Source organism: Dermacentor variabilis, chromosome 2 (assembly GCF_050947875.1).
Source record: "Dermacentor variabilis isolate Ectoservices chromosome 2, ASM5094787v1, whole genome shotgun sequence".
Classification (NCBI taxonomy): domain Eukaryota; kingdom Metazoa; phylum Arthropoda; class Arachnida; order Ixodida; family Ixodidae; genus Dermacentor; species Dermacentor variabilis.
In genome coordinates, this window is record NC_134569.1 from 200,874,013 (window position 1) to 200,881,119 (window position 7,107).

At 49.1% G+C, this 7,107-nt stretch overlaps 1 non-coding gene across 1 annotated transcript; it reads right to left on the minus strand.

The window, feature by feature from the left end:
- Positions 1–5,875: 5,875 nt before the first annotated feature.
- Positions 5,876–5,950, minus strand: TRNAP-CGG (transfer RNA proline (anticodon CGG)). The gene has a single exon. It is a non-coding gene; the product is annotated as a tRNA-Pro (tRNA).
- Between the last annotated feature and the right edge of the window lie 1,157 nt (positions 5,951–7,107).

Here is a 7,107-nt window from a genome sequence, read left to right on the forward strand (position 1 = left end):
ATACTAACCAACCACAACGCCTCAAGATGAAACGCTACGCAATGTTTCCCCCATAAAATTTGAGGCAGGAGGGCTCTCCGGGCAGATGTGCTCCGGTTAAAAACAGAGGCCCTCGACAATAGCAATATGCGGGGCTATAAAGTCGCATAACATTGCAGCTCAACTTACAAAATTGCGTTCGCCGTCATAAGGTAGGAACTTCGTAAGCGTACTCCACTGAGGCGCACAACAAACGTCAGAAATGGAGTTGAACGTGACACAAGCAGCTGTTTTGTCAGACCCGCGTTTGTTCTTAAACTGTGACCGATGGGGTGATGGAACAACCTGTCCTGGGCGCACGCAAAGAGCTAGTTCGGCGCATCGTCAAGGTCTTCTGGCGCACTGTCCAATATATACATTTATATAGCAGATACGATCTGAATTTTAATCAAATAGTAAATAAATATGGTGCAGCCGGCGTTCGGGATAAATCTTATCAAGCTATTTTCATTATATTTATTAGAATGGCTTCCTCTGCGGTCATATCGCAGTACAAAGCGCGACAACTTGAAGCAGGCGTTGCGCGTTCGGTGTGCTTCGAGCAAGCAAGAAAAAAAAGTTGGCAGAACTCTTGCGTGTTAACAAGACCATGCACTAAAAGGTACGAAACTGAACTGAAGATACAGTGAAGACGCTCACAGGTGTTGCATTTGTTTGATTTTTTTTTTCGCTTTTAACAAACACAGCCTCTCCTCCATGACGAAGTCACGGAGGACAGACTGTGCTCCACAGGCCAAAGCTCCACATGCCAAAGCCAACCATGCGAAAGCTGTTTCCGTTCGTGCAGGGTTTCAAGGAATGTCTCCATAAGTAAGTAAATTACAAGTCAGCAGTTCAAAGAACACATTACAAGGTGTTTCTAAAGTTGACAAACCCGCCAGCAACTGCGGACGCTATAGAAAATATTCAGTTTGCAGCAGCAGTATTCACTCAAGTGCATTTAGAGTCCAGAACGGAACGCACTCGAAAGTTCTCAGGCGGCATATCTCAACCGAAAAGAGTATGACACCATCCTGTGGGACAGCCTGTCGAACAAGGTGCTCTGATACGTACCGGCTTCCTCTAATACTCAAAAACCCTTTATTGGCGATCCGCTATGGTTGTCCTTTCATCATGGCTGGCAGAGACGCACGTAATAGCATTGTCAGTGCTGGCAGCAACCGCACCTTGCGGACCTCACCGCTATTCCGAACACTCTGGATGCGCCAACGCTGAACTATTCCCCATTGTTGCTATCAGCAGCGCTAGCGGACCCAAAGACACAAATATATACTTCTTTCTTGTGTGTTGGGCAAGCAACAAGTTTAATAATTGTTCCATAACTATCCCAGCAAATAAAGCATATTAGAACAGTAGCTTACTCGATTGATTTATGTTCGGTAGTGAAATGATATTTACGAAACTACCTAATTATTTTATTTATTTATTTGTTTGTTTGTTTTAGGCGGGCGGAAAAATGCCCGTGGCTAAAGTGCACGCAGGTTTGAGGAAGACAGACGGAAGGCAATTGCACAGTTTAGTCCGGTAGACCCCGCGCCAAGGTGGCACTTCGCTATCTCCCGCCTTCTTCCGACAAAGAAACGAAATATAAGAGAGAGAGAGGAGAGAGAGAGGAGAGAGAGAGAGATGGGTGGAGGGAGAGAGAACACACAATAAAAGTATCCATCTAATGAAACAACAGCGCCTGCTCGATCGTGTCTTTGCCAATCATGCCCCAGTTAGCGACAACTTTCGTCCCCCTAAATGACCTCCGAGCGGGCAGCAGGCCGTACGACGAGACAAATGAAAACAGGCGGCCAGTGCCAGGATTCCCTAATCCAGACACTGATCCCGCCTCCCTTGCCCTCGCAGCTCTCGCTCGAGGAGGCGGCAGGACAACGGACCAGCGGACGCAGCGCCGCGCGGACACGGAATCGACGGGTCCCGGCTGTGGGCCGAGGCTCCGCTATATCGCCAGCGCACGCTTCGGCACCGGCCCAACGAAGATCGCGTGGGCCGAGAGCCCAATAGACGCGACGAAACACATTGCCGCCGTACAGTTGGCCCAGCAAAGAGAGACGAGAGTGGTCGAGGCCTGGCGCATCTCGTCTGTCCGTCTGTGCGTATAGCTTAGCGGGAAGAGCGGTCGAAAACGGTGTAGCTCCGGCGCTGGCGGTACCTACCGCTAATGACTGCGCGAGACGGCGGGGACTGCGCGTGGCCGCGCTCTGAATCAATACGCGCGGCCGGACACGCATCGATCACGCGTAATCCTCTCGCGAGCAACGACAAGGACCGAGCTCAGCGGCCGCATCCTCACCTGATCCCACAGGCCCCCTTGCCACCCGTCCTCAGGCCCACCGGCGGCCCCGTATCACCGAGCGACACGGTTCTCCCATATAAGAGGCCGACCGCCGTCGAGCATCTCGCCGCTGCGATCACCACCAACGAGGCGGGCCCATACGCGGACAATGCTCTCTCGAGCGCGCTCAGAGGAGTGGCTCCAAATGAGCGGAACATTAGTGGGCCGGGGGGGAGGTAAGGATGCGACACCGTGCTGGCTATCTCGTTCTGCGGAGAGCCCGCGGACATCGCTTTTCTCTCTCTTTCGCACGTTCGTGGCTCGGTTCTCGTCGTACTCTTCCCTGCATGCAACCTTCTCTTCCTCCTCCCCAGTTATCAGGCCGGTACTGATCGCCCGCCGGGACGGCTAGGACTCCGATCGACTTCGGCCCGTCGCGGTCTGCGCCTTCTGTATATATGTTATGGCTTGGATGCGGTGTGTCCTACCCGAATGGGGTATATTGCGGAATTAGAAGATTAGCGATGTCCCCGAAGGAACAGTGAGCGAGCCACTTCCTGCCCTACAGCCGGCTTCCGTTTGCCAGAGTGTTTTCCCTGCTTTTTCTATCGTATTCCTAATCGGGGCGCTCTGCAAGACAGCTGTATAGATTCGCTCGCGGCCCTTTACTACAAGCGAAGGGATTTGAAGGTGACTGTTTATCAGCTCATATACTCGCGACCTACCCTGAAAAGTTCTTTAGGCGCTCTACATATCGCAAGTAAAATAGGTCCGAAGATACATAATAGGGAAAAAGAAAATGCCGACGGCAGGGAAGGTAGGAAGGAAGCACAGCGTATCAGTAGTTTACACTCTACGGAGGTTTACCCCATCGGTTCTGGTTATTGCGACGGCTTCATCCTACGGAACGACTTGTTGCAATGCCCTCAGAAACTTTCTTTTAGTCTTGCTAAAGGCCATGTTCAGCGGTACGCGGGCTTTCCTTGCCAGGTCTTTAATTTCAAATTTCAGCTTCAATGTCTCTCGGGGTCTTGCGCGATAATTATATGGTGATCCATTTTTCTTCCTTTGTTTCTTTCTCTTTTTTTCAGGCCAAGCTTACTTTGCGAAGCCTCCCGGACTGCTGGGTGCTGCTGCTATCTTGCCGAGTAGCTCATAGTCCAAAAAAAAAAAAAAAATTAATTTAGGTGCCCGATGGTGGGTTCGAACCTCGGTCCCTCAGCAGTAGGTCACAATCGCTTCTTCTTTCTTCCCTTTATTGCATTAACAAATAAGACAGCACCGATCTACAAGCAATAAGGTTTAGGTACACACATGGTGTTTCAATACATAGTATTTTATACGTCAGGCAAACACATGCCCTTTAGCATGGAGCCCATTTTGTATGTTTCTCGAAAAACACCGTTTGCCGCTGGAGCAGATGCACTGTCTCCTACGCCTCTTCATCGCTTCCCCTACTTGAGATTGGGCTAGCAAGGTGTGTTCAGACGCGTCGTCCGAATGTACTCGCCACCAGGCGCTAAATCATTTCTCTTCAAACCGCACTCAGCAACTAATTTTTGGGGGGGGGATTTTTTATGCTAAGCATATTACTAGAGCTCAACGCAGCTCCTCAGGCGCGGCGGTGTCGCCTTCAATACCACGTGACACCGTGACGTCACGACAGAGGAGAAACGGGGCTCCAACTCGCGCCGTCGCTCGCGGCGTCGCCTTTAAGGCTGACCACGTGACACCATGACGTCACGACAGAGGAGAAACGGGCTCCAACTCGCGCCGTCGCTCGCGGCGGTATATAAGCAGCTGCGCTTGTTTCTAGGTGGCTTTGCCTCAACTCTTGCAAGATGGGCTGGGTGGGAATCGAACCAGGGTCTCCGGAGTGTGAGACGGAGACGCTACCACTGAGCCACGAGTACGATGCTTCAAAGCGGTACAAAAGCGCCTCTAGTGAATGCGGTGTTGTCTTAGAAACGAGCTGTTTCTAAGGCTCAGGCGTGCGTCGCTTGCTCAGGCGCACATTTCGTTACCGCGCCGAACGCTGCGTTGCTCGACGCTCACCGCGTCCAATGCGGGGCGCGTAGTCGCTGCGCCGTAGCCCATTGTCTTACACGCCTTGGCGGGTCGACGGGAACGCTGTCGCGTTCCACTCTTGAAGGCGAAGCAGAGTAACGCATGAGTTGTTTCTTCGTCTAGCCGAACCGTCTAGCCGTCTAGCCAAGCAACAGCAGTTCACCAGGCTAAACAGTGGTTCAACAACTAAAATAAAGGCTAGTATGCTTCGCATCCTGGGCTTAACCTTAGCTAAGCCACAGCCATTTTTTGGACTATGAGCTACTCGGCAAGATAGCAGCAGCACCCAGCAGTCCGGGAGCCTTTGCAAAGTAAGCTTGGCTTGAAAAAAAGAGAAAGAAACAAAGGAAGAAAAATGGATCGCCGTATAATTATCGCGCAAGACCCCGAGAGACATTGAAGCTAAAATTTGAAATTTGAACAAAGGCATCCATTTGGGCTGCGGATCTTAATTAATCGCGGAGTTCCTTCGTGAATATCGTACATCACAGTTTTTTAGAGACTATATGGACCAATCAGTACGAACATGCCTTATGGAGGTTCTTCAGGATTTTCGAAAAGCAAAAACCGAATTCAGAATGGTGTTACATTGACGTCCTTTTCCAAAGTTCGCTGAAGGCCGTCCCAGAAAAAGGTATGCCATCCTTACAATATGTGAAGAAATGTTCGATGGGCTCGTTGCTTGCCATGGAAGTATGCACCCTGCGGCATCGCGACCTCTCGCCTGCCACCATGTCTTAACAGGGAGCGTTGCTGAGTGCGGTTTGAAGAGAAATGATTTAGCGCCTGGTGGCAAGTAAATTCGGACGACGCGTCTGAACACACCTTGCTAGCCCAATCTCAAGTAGGGGAAGCGATGAAGAGGTATAAAAGACAGCGCATCTGCTCCAGCGGCAAACAGTGTTTTTCGAGAAACATTCAAAATGTGCTCCATGCTAAAGGGCACTTTTAAATAGAAGAATGTTTCAATAACCAGTTCAAGAAAACCCCACGGGGTATTTGGCATGTTGGTTGGTTGGGTGGTCAATTCGGGTTTAATGGCGCAAAGGCGACCGAGGCCATGTATGCTGCGCCAGTAGCAAGAAAACAGAAAACGCAACGTGAAAGCAGGCAGACCTGCGTTACATTATAGTTGGCGTGAATAGCCAGTTGTCTCTAAAAAGTCGAACAAGTTAATAAATGGCACTAGCCGGTCATCTGCCAGTAATAGGGCAAGGTATAAATTTACATGTAAATTATACAGGTTGTGTAAAAGCTTCCGTCTGTGTGTTTCGATGTGTGGGCATCTCATAAGAAAGTGTATCCCTGTAAGAGGTTCATAAACGAGAAGAAAGGGGGTTAACCGAGGGGCCCGATCTTTATTAGTCATATCATAAGAAGCCAACAAACACTGACACCAAGGACAACATAAGGGAGAGTAGTTGTGCTTAATAAATGAAATAAAGAAACGATAAAATAATAGAAATTAAAGTGGATGAAAAAACAACTTGCCGCAGGTGGGTACCAAACCCACAACCTTCGCATTCCGCGTGCGATGCTCTACCAATTGAGCTATACCGCGGCGTCGTTTCCCCATCCACTTTCTCGAGTATTTATGTGTCCTAGTAGAACCCTGGCAGTGTTAGCCAGCGCAAGCGAAGGTTGTGGGTTCGGTTCCTACCTGCGGCAAGTCATTTTTTCATCCACTTTCATTTCCATTAATTTACCGTTTCTTTATTTCATTTATTAAGCACAAATAATTTCCCCTATGTCGTCCTTGGTGTCAGTGTTTGTTGGCTTCTTATGATATGTAAGAGGTTTATGGCACTTAGCGGAAGTTGGCGGGTTTTCTTTTAGAAGGAGAAAATTGCGCGTAAGATGTGCGAATCCAATCCGAAGCCCAACTAACATCACCTCACGGAACCGTTGCTGGCTATTGCACGACTTCCACTCGCGAGTTACGGGTTCAGTATGATGTAGTTTGTACAGTGGTCCCATTCGTGTTGCCATTTTGACCTCAAGGCCTTCATAATCGCACGGACACTATCTTTATATGGAAGTGTTGCGTTTGTTATCTCCTTGTACGCTGCCATTCACGCGCATCTATCCGCTGCTTCATTACCCGGTATCCCAACATGGCGTGGTACCGAGCAAAACCTAATTGATCTGCCGTATTCGTTTGATGTTACCATGTTTAAAATATCCCCCGGTTCACGTTCGGATTTCACGTGTAGAGTCTTCAGTGTGCTTAGGGAATCAGTGTATACGACTGTGTTTTCGTGTTTGTCAGCGTCTTTTGAACTACAGTCCATATTGCGTAGACTTCGGCCGTGTAAGCAGAGGAATGCTGTGGTAATCGAATACTTGTTTCCTACTTATTTAGTCACGGTCCAACACCCACGTGTTTTTGTGTTTTAGAGCAGCCATCAGTGTAAAATTCAGTGTAAACGTGCACGAACGATGTCACAACCAGGTTGGGAAGATATTCAACTTTGATTGTTCTGTTCGTTCTTTTGTCATTTGCTTCTGTCAATTATGTATAAAGCGTTCCCGTATGGTGGACCGATGCTGTCAGTTACTCGTTCCACTACAACCTCTCTGTCAACCACCGAATGTTCAGTAAAGCTCTTCCTCGGCTGCACGAACTGGAATGTCGGTATGCTGGTCGATACAATGAAGAAATTCGCAATGTCAAAGCACCGCTACAGAAAACGGGGACGAAAAAGGAATACAGAGGCAGT